Source organism: Cardiocondyla obscurior, linkage group LG06 (genome assembly GCF_019399895.1).
Source record: "Cardiocondyla obscurior isolate alpha-2009 linkage group LG06, Cobs3.1, whole genome shotgun sequence".
NCBI classification, from domain to species: Eukaryota; Metazoa; Arthropoda; class Insecta; order Hymenoptera; family Formicidae; genus Cardiocondyla; species Cardiocondyla obscurior.
In genome coordinates, this window is record NC_091869.1 from 1,900,603 (window position 1) to 1,913,867 (window position 13,265).

Sequence of the window (13,265 nt, forward strand, 5' to 3'; positions counted from 1 at the left end):
GGTACATGCACATTATTTTTGCGCGTGGTATCCGCGAAAGGGTGTACATTTGCATGCAATTCCGCGCGTACATATATATACATTGCACACGTATGCATTTACGTGCGAAGAACGACGCCCGTATCTTGCACACGCATGCAATGCATACGATAAATGCCCTCCCTTATACATATATACGTACACATGAAACATTGCAGATCTACCGGATGTTCTTTGAACAACAAATGCGGAAGAAAATCTTAGTTGATTAATTCACAATATTCAAGTATCAACAATTAACGATACAAATTAAATGATTTAGTTAAATTGGGATTCGGCACAAGAGATCTAATGTACATTTTCTAATTAATTAATATTTTATATTTAACCTTGCAATAAAAATGTTTTTGCATTTCATACGATATTTTCAATTTTTATTAAAAAAAAAAATGCGATTAAAGAGATTCGATCTGCGACATTCTGTACGCATGACAAAAATATTCAATTTCTATTTTTCTGCACGTTCCGTATTTTTTACGCAACATTTTGTACACACGATTTTTTATAAAAATAAAATCTCCCTCCCGAAAAAATCCAACCTGTATGCCAATTATAAAATTAATAAAGACAAATTCTTATCGTTTATAATGCCACAGAATACCGGAAAGCATTAATAGCGGTGATGTTAAAGGTGTATCATTGAAAACTGGAATTTCGCGTTATTCGATATGTTTGAGAGTATTATGTCATTTTATATTGCCGCTACTATTTGCAAGTATCCAAGTTTCTCAGCGTTTTACGTTAATAATTCGTCAAAAGATCTTACAAATAAATATTATTCAAATAAACTATTTAAAATTTGTTTTTTTTAATGTAATGTAATAAAATTTAAAAAAAATTAATTTGTCAATTTATGAAATAATATCGATAATATCAAAATCCATTTTATAAAGTGTTTGCTAATATAAACTGAAGTAGAGCTCTCTTTATATCAGATGTTGAATATAAAAGATAAAAAAGAAAGCGAATAAAATAAAATCAATCGTAAAGCTTGCTTCAATCTCATTTAATTAAAAGAACGCTGATCGTATCGCAAAGAGAAATAATGCGGTAGTGTTCGACAAGTTGTTGCGGATGTGTGAAAATGATATAAATTTTAAATATCGCCGTGCCACATCCAACGCGACAGCCACGACGTGCGGAAATAAGAGGGTGGAAACGGAAGAACAACAGAGAATCCCAAACTTGAACGATACGGCAGAATGCGCAAACTGCGGCAAACTTGTCAGTTGGGTAAAGGCACGAAAAAGTCTGTACCTTAAAACTCTCCGCGACTGGATAAAAAAGCCTCCGTTCACCGTACAACGAAACTTGGAATTTTAAGGGCAAACCGTAAAATTTGCATAACCGGATAAACGTTTCGCGCACGTTTCGGTCGAGCCAGTTAGAGACTTTGCGCGTAAAAAATGTGTCATGCATGAAGTTTATCGAGCCATGTAAAACCTACATCGATCAAATCCGATACATATCTCTTGATTTTTAAAAGCATTATGTCGCAATATAAAGCAAGATTGATAGACATTTAAAAAAATTAATATGTGGAAAATTAAAATTTTGCATCAAACACTTTGCAGATTTTCTCTTGTAATTTGTAATGTTGAAATTGTCGTGCTTTGGTATTGAAGTAATAAGCAATTGATAGATGACAATCGCGATATATTTCGTTTGTAAAGCGCACATTGCACGGATCTGGCGAGCAAGAAAGAAAGATGAATGTTACGATTAATGAGACGTAACAAGTACGACCGTACAATAATACGTGAAATTGGCCGCAACGATATGCACGCGGTTTTGTATATCGAGCGTCGATTTTACGTCATACATTACGGGGCGCAACGCGCGCTTGCGACAGCAGCAGATTAATCACCGCGATCTGCATCGAACAACCGTTCCTTTGAATAAAGTACATCGAGATAATCATTCTTTATTCCGTAAATAAATAAACTTGAAACTACCCGATTGAAAGAGAACCAATCATAGTAGAAATATTCGTAGGAGATTAAAACCAAATTTTATAACAGAAATTCAAAATACGGACGATATATCGAGAACGGTATAAAACGTTCCGGCAAATCTTCTCGGAAATAAATTCTCCCGTGATAGATTAATAAATATCACGAGGTAATGCCTATTCACTCGCGTGTATGGGAAAATAAAGCCCGTCTGGCGCGGAATTCGTATAATGTGTTGCCACAATATCGTATTTCTCTCCGCGGAAAAAAAAAAAAACCTCGGAATATCGGTAAAGCGCGAACCGGAGATAATTCGCACGTACACGCGGTGTCTCGACATTGCAATCACGTGTGACGCCATTAAGGCTCGTTTCGCACGTCAGTATTCATTTAACCGGCTTGGCAGGACGATGGTATAGCATCGGAAATTCCATGCGTTATCCACGCTGACGCGATTAGGGTTGTTTCGCTATGCGTTTTCTCGCGAGCGTACGGTCAACGCGCGTTTTGCCGCGCATTTCTGCAAACCGCATAATAAATAACAATGCCGGAATGTTACACAATTCGCGATCCACGCTATTTCACAGTTACACAAAATGGAATGTTCGAACGTGAACAGTTGCAGACAATTAACATTTTGGTTATACATATTGAGAATCATAAGTATTTAAGAACACGTGTCTAAAACAATCCGCTTAAAAAAATTATAAAAAATTAGATACGTTTGTTTATAAATTGTAATTAATCTATAAATTTCTTTGATTAATGTGCGTTGCACGATTAGTAATAATCTCCTATTGCTTTGCGTCAACTTGATATAAAAAAAAAATGTGACAATTAAAACTATTGCAAATATACGAGTATACTTAATTTAAAACTTTACATTTCTTTTACGTCACATCACTACTTGACGTGTCTATTATGCGCTATCGTGGCTTTTATTTCCTTCTCGCTTGTCGCGTAATTTCAGTGACACGTTACACAAAGTACAAAATATTCGACAATGGCGGAAGTCGAGTAATAGCGATAGCGCGACATGCAAATCTCCTGATTTTACGGAATCGGGGCACTTTTCCGCGGCGGGTTCGCGGCCGTGTCATTTAACAACGAATTAGCACCGCGGTATGGGGGATTTGTCGGATGTATTTGATAGCGTCACGCGAGATTAAACGATGTTGGCAAACACCTGGGATTATTTGTTCCGGAGAATATTGGATACGTGCCAGCTTTTCCGCGCGTGGTACCCCCTTAGGTCTTATTATCAAGATAAACGCTATATCCGCGATACGGCAAATCGACTCGAAGAGCAGGCGGCTTTTTACCGAGATAACGAATTTTCCCGAGTAAACATTAATCTCGTTGTAATGCCATTGTAACGAATACACGATCACGTATTGCAATCCAGAAATCCAGAGTAAAAATAAATACGTTATATACATATATACGCAAAATAAAACAAAAAATGAATGCATATACGTCTCGCATATCTAAAGCTGTATAATAAAAAATAAATGCCGTCACGCACAATACCACCGAGCGCAAAAATTGATTGAAGCGCGGAATTTGATTAAGCCTCACTACCTGCATAAATGCGCAGACCAAAAATTTTTCCAGTCAGTAAATATTGCTATAATTTGAGCGTTTAGTGACGAGCGGCGTCGATGCGATTAACTGTGCTTCACGTCCGAAAAATACATTTACATGTTGCCGTAATATTTCACAGAATTTTAAACTCTATCCGATTTTTTTGTCTTAACAAAGTTGCAAAAAGTATGTCACGATATGCCAGAGCAGATAAAATAAAAATGTTGCCATACAGTACGCTAAAACAAATTTCTGTATCGTAAAGCGTAAAGAACTCTACTACTTCTAGAAATAATTATGTCAAAAATTTTCTAACAAATTCTAATTTTATCAGAAGCATAAATAATCCACGCAATTTTTAACTTGATGCGTTACGTATGAATTAGCTTGTAAGAAAAAAAAGAAAAAAAAAGAAAAAAAAAAATAAGTTTATTTATCTTTGAGCAAAATTAAAAATCTAATTCACGCGTAACGCATAAAATTTTTAAGATAGGATAAAAAAATTTTCATTAAAAAAGATTTTTATTTTTTCATACGTCATAGAAACAGATTTTACTGTCTGTTTGCGGCTCGTAGCAATTTGCAGTTTTGATCTCGCAGTTGCAGGGTTTCATAAATACTCTCGCATTGGCTTCTCGCGCAACGTACGTAATTTAACGCGAGGCTGGAATATATTCGACGCTGATTAAAGCCGTTAAAAACAATTGCAATAGCGGGATTACGCGGGTTGCGCGATAACGCGCGGCACGCGCGTAATAACGCCGTCTATAATCTCTATGTTATATTCGCGTGCGCGCAGAAATATCACCGTTACGATGTTCAAACAACCGGTTACACGACCCCAATAGAGAAGTTTGCTTCCCAGCAGGCAGCGTTGTCGTATTACACAGGCTAGTCGAAATTCGACGATCGCGCAATAACGTTGTAATTCCCATTTCTCCGATTACATCGGATTTGATCTTACTCGAGAGCTGATCGAAATGAGCAATATATTCTTTTTTTCGTTGCAAATTTCACCATAATTTTGACCTAAAGTCTCGCTCGATGATTATCCGTTGAATAAACGATAACGATAGGTAGGCAAAGAAACTCAAATAATGCGAAATGGATCGTCAATATGGGCGAGATGTAAATGTAAAATACAACTAATAACGAGATAATTAAGGATCGTGATTACAATGTGCCTACATAGAGAAAATTTGTCGTGATTAAGGAGAAAAACAAACGGTAATGGAAATTAGTGACTAATTATTATAATTCCAGTAGCTAGGCAAAACAATGCAAAATTACATTAAGTATACAGAATGTAATGAATCAATTTTACGAAATACACGTCTCCATCGTGTTTCCGGCGAATTCGAGATTAAATCCAAAAGTACGCTTGATGAGGCCAATGCGATGCAAATCGCGTATGTAGATACGGAAAATAAAAATTCCTACGTCGATGGAATTCGCCGTGCTTTCATTTGCAATGTTCGTCAATTAAACCAGCTAATTCAATTTCATCTTTTCGCATTCTCATTTCGCAGCTATTATTCGCGAATATTATATCAAATTATAACTGTCCGAGTATTAAGTTAACCATATACAAAGTGTCTCAAACCAAAAAAAATAAAATAAAACGCGGTATTATTTTGGTATTAGAATGGTTATCTGATATTTTATGAAAAATCTATCATTAGCGACGTCGGCAAAAAATTGTTGAATAAAAAAAAATGTGAGAAATAATGTGATCGAGACAAGTAACGCGATTGCAAGAAGCTTTATCGTTACGGCACACACAAAATTGAAGCGGAGCTGACAGAAAAAGTCTGATGAAAAGGAGAAGAAAATGAGGAGAGAGCAGAAAGAAACTGATGACGAGAAGAAGTGTGAGCAGAAAAATAAAGTGAATAACTTCGACTACGTGACTTTCTCGAGCATATCGAAAGATTGATACACTCTTTTCGTCACTGTTACTATACCCTCGACGAGAGGAACACGGCTAGATTTCGATGGATACAGAATTTAAAGGGAACGCGTAGAAATTTTTTTTTAGTAAATAACACCGGACTTATACCCTTAGAACCGGTGAGTTTCCGGTGTCGCCGACGTCCGAGACTGCGTAAACGCATTTTACCTCTGCTTACATAAACAAAAAAATAAACGCAATTTTTGTTATAATTGTAAAAGAATTTTTTTTTAACGCTTTATTATAAATTTTTTATATTTTTTATTATTTATAAAAAATTGCTTTAGCGCTGTTGCAATTATTTATAATTACTTTTGGATAATTTCTTTGCAGATAATATATTTTGTAATATCAGAGTAATTTGTATCATTAATAATAATTTTACTTTTTACAAAATTAATCTTAAGCTATAAAAGAATGTATAATCCCACATTTGTTGTAGCGTGTTTTAATATTTTTTTATTTATTTGCATTGAGATACAATGCGCGCGCGCTTTTATTCTTTGATTCACGACCGCACATATTTTTGCACGGGAAAACGTCGCCGTACAGGGACGCCTAGTTCTCCTAGTTCTTACATCTCAAATGGAAAAATAAGCTTCATTTTTCGTCGGTAGCGTCGCGAAACGTCACGCAAACGCTCAGAGTTCCTCTTATTTCAAAACCAACATTGTTCTCGCGCTTCTCCGGAAGTGCATATCACTGGATACAAACCGAAGTCATTTCCTGTCACGTATCTTTCGATTAGTACTTTTAAAAGTGATGATCGTTAATTCGTATTCTTACTAACGTCTTTTTTTTGGATAAAAAAAATCAATTACGGTTGATTTATGTTGAATCAATCGGTTCATATGTATCAATAAAATGGACTTGAACATTATTTCGATCAATAATTATGTTCATTTTCAATCAATCCAAAGTTCAAATATTATGCGATTTCTTTAAGAATTTCTTTTAGTAATTTTTAAATACTTATGCAAGTTAGTCTACATAGCTATTCATACAAAGAATCCCGTATTCTCCGAACCGGATAACGATTTCTTTTCGCGTGCACGTTTTCATTGCATTGGGTGGAACATGTTGAAAATTCCTGCGAGAATTCTGCGCTGCATAACTCGCTACTCTTCAGTGTAAATCTCGATAATATTCCTCGAGTTATACAAGACATGGACGGATAAAAGGCAATGCGCAAAGTGGAGAAAAATCTCGCGGATTGTACCTCTTTTAGGAGATAACGCATCGAATAAAGGTATCGCGCAAACGACGAATATCACGTAGCGTCTACGTGCCGACTAAGAAAATTGCTCGCAAATTATAAGACAAATGAAACCCGTTCTCATCCCGCGAACGGCTGATTCACGAGTCGCGCTCGCTGTTTAAATCAAAATCGCGTTAAAATTTAGATTACGCTATTACGTTTTCAGAAAAGGGACCGTCGCCACAAGTATCGCTACGTTTTGCGTCCGTTTACATCGCGATGTTCCGTGGAAAATCAATTAACTGCATTTGTTACGTGCCCGGTACGATGCTCTCCACACCCCTCCTTGCAATTCCTTCTCGTCAACTTGCCGAGGGTGCTTTAAGTGCTACACGCTATATAGTGTCGTCTTAACGAGGGATCTTTGAGTGTTTGTTTTCACAGCGGGAGGAATGAATTATTTATTCGCGAATGTCTGACGACTCTCGATACCGCATACAGAGTGGTTTCCCCCTCACCCTCTGCAAGACGTTTTTCCCTTTATTTTAACATATATGTAATGAGCTTATACTCTTAATTAATAAAAATAAAAGTCATTTATGTCGGCTCGCAAAAGTGAGAAGTAATACTTTGTATTTGCGACTCGGATAATAAAGATAAACATAGTGGACTGACAAATGTTAAACTCAGCAATTTTCAGAAATAATTTGTAAGATAATCGCGAAAAGAGATAAACGTTTTCCATCATGCTTTATGCTTTAATACCCCGAAATTCTGCAGCATTAAATACTGCAAAAAGAAATAGCGCCTGAACGTGCACCTCGGGATTCTTTCGCGCATTCATTGCCATTGTCTCAGATGAGGATCCACGGAGCGAAGATAACACGACGCTGTGGAGCATTTATTTAGGAACGTCTGAATTATTTATTTATAAATGCCTAACGAGCCGTCACCGGCTCGGTTCCTCTCGCTTCTCACTCAGCTTCTCTTTTTCTCTTTCCCTTGTCGCGTAATTTACGCGCGACCTGGGTGTACTGTGGTCGGTGTAGCAAGGAGAATGGGGTAATGCGGGGGAGAACCGGACCAAAGTGCAAAGGAAGGAAGCCAAGAGGACGAACTTTCGCGTTGCCCGTCCAACGAGCCGTTGCCGTTGCAACGTAACCGTTGTTACGAAAAAAGAAGAGACTTGCGACATCCGCAAATAAAAAAAAAAGAGAGAGAGAGAGAGGGAAGAAAGGAACAAAAAACGCAAAAAGAAAAATCAAAAGAATGACTCTGTTGAATCAACTGTCAGTTGTTGTGCTAGAGTTAAATCTAAGGGTAAGATACTTTAAGAACAATCGGAAGAAAAATGCAACTGTCTGAACTTGCATGTATATTTCTTCTCTCGTATTATTTTTAAAAACTATCAATTATGAGAAAAAAAAAACCCGTAACACTCAACAATAATTAATATGCTTTGATGTATAATACTTAATTTTATAATTCTAAACTTTATTCCAATATTGATTAATAAAATAACGATTTAATAATTATTCAAAGTTTTATCAGCCAGGCGTCTTGTAACATTTATCATTATCTTATCGCGAGCTGCAGAATCACCAAGCGGGATAAATAGAGACTAGCTTCGGGGAGTCGCGACACAACGATAAGCCGACAATAGAGAAAAAAATCGTCGACTCGGTTTAACGTGATTAATGATCCGCCACATTACGCAACGACCGATGGCGAAGTCGCGTATCCGCGCAATCCGTCTACTAAACACCGAGCCGAGAGCGGAAACGGAAGTGGCAGCGACGTAAATTACCGTTGTGGGCTTTACGCAACGACGTCATTTAAATAATACCACCAACATACATTCTACAAGTATAAGATTTATCGTCGTTTTCGACCGCAATTTATCAAGAACGCAAGAAAATCCGTAATATCGTACAAAAATATGCACAACTTTTAAACAGTATAGTAATTAATGTAAACTATTAACAATTAGTTTTACATAATGTTTTTTTAGCATCAAACTTTAAAATTTTGTATTGCTTAATTTTATCCTAAGACTTTTCTATTTCTTTATTCTATCTCTTTTCTTTTCTATCTCTTTAACGTCGTACAAAATTTCTTGTTTGAGTTCTCTCTTTATATTTCTTTTCTGTGTCATAATAGAAGAAAATACTGTAATAAAATAGCCAGATATCACGTTAAGTATTTTTACAAACCCTTTGTCTTTAAAAATGAAAGAAATGCGACTTGTACCTACTACTGTTCCATCTAACATGTCAAATACGCGTAATGCATTTTAGTCAATTTAAGTTAAATAGCTTTTAAAATAAGAGCGTTAGCCCTGGATGAATAACGTGCGATACAATGTGGCTCATGGTAACTCAAAATCTCCTGTGCGATAGCAGCATTAATCTCCCCTTACTTTTCATAAATGAGAAAAGTAGATTACTTTTATAATAAAAAGCTTTGATATTTTACAAAAAAAAAAAAAAATTGAATAGTCTTTATATAAAACGTAATATATTAATCCAAGAGTTGATAATTTACGCACTGGAATTAATTTTTCTAAGCTTTTTCGCGTACTAAATTATAGAACTGAACTACCTGCATTATGTGCTAGCGAGATATCAATATATCCCGAGTAAAAATTTATCTAGCTAATATCTGTTTAGTATCGATCGTCTTTTCATTGTCCAGAGCGGACCGTGTATCTAAATAGATATCTATACGTTTTTTGCCGCGTGCTTGTTTACTGTTGTGTGCTAATCTTATGCAACGCTCGCTCGACTGCCGAAATTCTTCAGGCAAACCGGTTCTTGCTGTCCCCTGCCCGCGCGTCCTCCACCTTGCGAATCTCGGAGCGCAAGGTGCCGGCCAGATGTCAACACACGCACGTACTCAACTACCGCGGCGGTCGGCGGGCCCGGCGCCTAGCAGTCTGGGCAGTCAAGCGCGCGTAGGGATAGGTCAAAACACGTAGTGGAATAGTACGCGGCGAAAAACTGAACAGTTTTGCTAGACAGCCACGAGAGGATTCACGAATGGGCTAACTAATTATTAAGTAACGGTGGAAATTAATTTTCACTCGAGTATACTATTGTTTCCGCAAATGTAAGTTTATTAAGAGTAAAATTTTAGAAAACAAACCGCAGATGTTCCCGCGTAAAAGATAAATTCGAAGCGACAAGTGGTAAGTAGCTGCGACGTGTGGCACGTTTAAAAATGCATTTGACGACGATATTAGGGTAGTGTTACGTCGCCGCTGCGACTCTAATAGACAATGTAATATCTCCTGTAAATGAGCAAGATCGTATCGATCGTTATAACACCATTATCCATCATTCGCCGAGTTCTCGCGACTGTAACAGCTTGCACGCGGCGCGACATTTTGACGTTAATAAGCGCGGCTCATAACTCGAGTGATTATCATCCTCTACATTCGATACCAAGAGGTTCGCTTTGATAACACGTTATACGCAGAATTTTGTCTCACGTAAGTACATACATACGGCTCGCGACGTGTGTAACGGTCGAACATGATCATCGAACGAACACCGAAATCACTTCCGTTTGTACGCTATTTGCACTAGAGAACGTATTTGCACGGTAACATTTTGTTCGTATCTCGTATCCCGAAATGACTCGATGAGCTCACGCGAATGTAGTCTACGGAGGTAATTAACGTAAAATAAATTTAATGACACGTATAAACGGTATATCGCGCTTACATTGCAACGACAGAAAGTATAAAAAGGAAAAATGATCAAAATGTTACAAGTTACCTCATTCTATTATAAGTACTGATCTAATTGCGTTATCGATTCGCCCGACTAAGTTTTGGCGAAGTTACGGGGTTCTTGCTACGATCTTTCATTTTTATCATCCTCTTTTTTATGGTATTCCTTTCTTCTCTCTTTTCTACTATCCGAGGAATATTCTTGCTCGCGGACTAATGTCGATAAGGACATCGGGCGAATAGTCGGGTCGCCGTATAAATGAAAACTTTCCTAAATGCAACGCAGTCTCTGAATTCATTCGCTCCGACTAATTCCGTGAAAAAACTTTGTAGATCGACGGAACGGCCGGTAGCGTCCTACCCTTTAAAGCTAGCCTCTTTTCTCCTTTTTCTTTCGCCATTCGAGTCGACTTTCCTTTGGAATTCTGTCCAAAGAAGTTTAGAGTCTCGTCCGAGTAAGAGAGTATCCGACGCGCGGCAGCTTTCACCGCTCAATGTTACTTGGTCTTTCCAAGTAACATTGATAATATCCTTTGAAACGACAAAGCGAATAACTGACTAAATGTACAAGTCTTCAATGCAAGTTACGTAAGATGCAAAAAAAAGTAGCCGCGTGAATGATTTGCTGATAAGTTTCTTTCTCTCTCTCTCTTTCTTTAAATTCAAAAATAGATTTTTAAATAATTTGAATTTATTATTTTAAATCTCGACGCAATTAAAAATTTGCTCTTTATCATTTCAACGAAAAAATTTGCAAGCGCGAGAAACGTTGGGGGCTCTGAACGTACCTGAAACTATCGGAAACTATTGGAATGGCTAGAAATTTTCAACGAGAACTCGCAGAGGTGGACTTCTGCGCGCCGATAGCATTTTTTTTCAGAAATATTCCGATGGATCTTGTTGAAAAATGGAGAAAAGAGAATAGATAGTAACGTGGAAATACGTATTTCTTGTATTCCCGGGCGAGTCCGTCGTGTATATATACGCGACGAGGAGCTTAAAATAATCCACGCTTCGGGAACAAGTAGATTTTTCACACTGCGACGCCGAAGCGATCTCCCTCGAAATATCCGATACTTCGAACCGTGCACTATCGATCGCGATTACTCGTGCTGCATCAGTTCCCGATAATATGTGACATACAAAGCGATAAGAAGCATTCTCCGGAAACATAATCGCTGGTTTAAAATAATTTTTCATGCGCAATCAGAAATCGGTGACAGATTAATACAAGAGGCTCCTCTTTAATTCAAAGTTACCAAAAAAAAAAAATTAATACCACAATTCTGTTGATTTAATTACTTTTGAACAAGTTATTTCCAAATGCAAAAATATGTTTCTATTTAAGTTCCTTGAATTTGACAATTTCAGTTCCGCCGTTATTGCGAAACGTAAACGAACGGAGTTAAAATAAAATATTATGCCGCGTATAAAGTTTTGCGGAGCTTGGGAAACTTCTCTGACGGGTGCGAGTCGGTTTACTCTAGACCTTATATTCGCCGAGAAAATGTAGCTGACGAGCGCCGCGAATCACGGACGTGTCAAGGTGCATCCGCGTGAAAATCAACCTTAAACATTTTGGCGTTAAGTCGGCGGCACATTTTCTCGCTTACTCAAGCTGCTTCTGTTTTCTAGTTTACGAAGTAGTCGCGAAGAAGACTGGACGGGCAAACAGAGAACGTTTTCTGCAGTAATTCTAACAGTCCGACCAGCGCTAACGGGGGTACGTCCCGCTTAAATGAGTAGATAAGATTCAGGCATAAAAATTTTTTTCGAGCTAATGATAAACGTATTATTAAAAATTATATCAAACCGTAACAACGATAACGATCTAGAAATTTATATGTCTGCCCATTATTTTCGTGCAATATACAATATCGTGGGGGGAAAATTCAGCTTATACCGAAAACCTCTAAATCAAAAGCTAACTATGCGCCTTACACAGGCGCACAAAAGACAAGTGCATAACGATCCACGCCGGAAGAGCATATCTCTTTCCAGTTGAGATTTATCGATCGACCGGGTAGTTGAAGCAAGCCGTGAACGCTACGCCGCTTCCGCGCCTTCGATTCAATTTCCCGCGAGCGAAGGTGGTTTATGATTTGTGGCACATATTTCCGAGGCATCGTGTGCAGCCTCTACGGTGCAGCGCCTCGCGACACGGTATCGTCGCGACGATGGAATTAACAGAGCAGCGCAACCTACGCTATGAATATGAAACAGCTCACGGAGAGGAGGAACGCCTACCCTGTAGCGAAATTAAAATCCTCCTCGTTCACGCAGTTCCGTCGTTACACCCCGGTAATTCTCACCCAGCTGCCGGAACAGCCGCATCTTGGATTGATCTTTCAATTATTGAATCAAGACGTCGACATCGACTCGCGTTCTCTCTTACATTTCTTTGCTCGTTCCCGACTCGCGCCCGACCGCGTCCTAAATCATGAGCGTAATAACCGCGCACGCGATAGCGGTGCTCCTAATAACGGTGGCAGGCCCTCGCGATAAAAATGGGGATCACGTTCGTCGGGTTAAAGTTCTATAGTCGCCGCGCGGCGCCCCCGTAATTTATCAGACGGAAAATATGCTTCGCCGCAAGCAGACGTCCTTTATTTCCCGGAGATAATTTGTATCTGTTATACGCGCTTTATCGAAGCGACTTGACGTTATCTTTCATACTCGGTTTATTTCCTTCCAAGTTCCATTTATTTAATAAGCCGCGAAAGCAATTTCAAAACAATCAGGCTGTATCTTAAGAAATTACTCTAAAAAGTTATGCCTATATACATATACCTATGTTGTATTATGTAA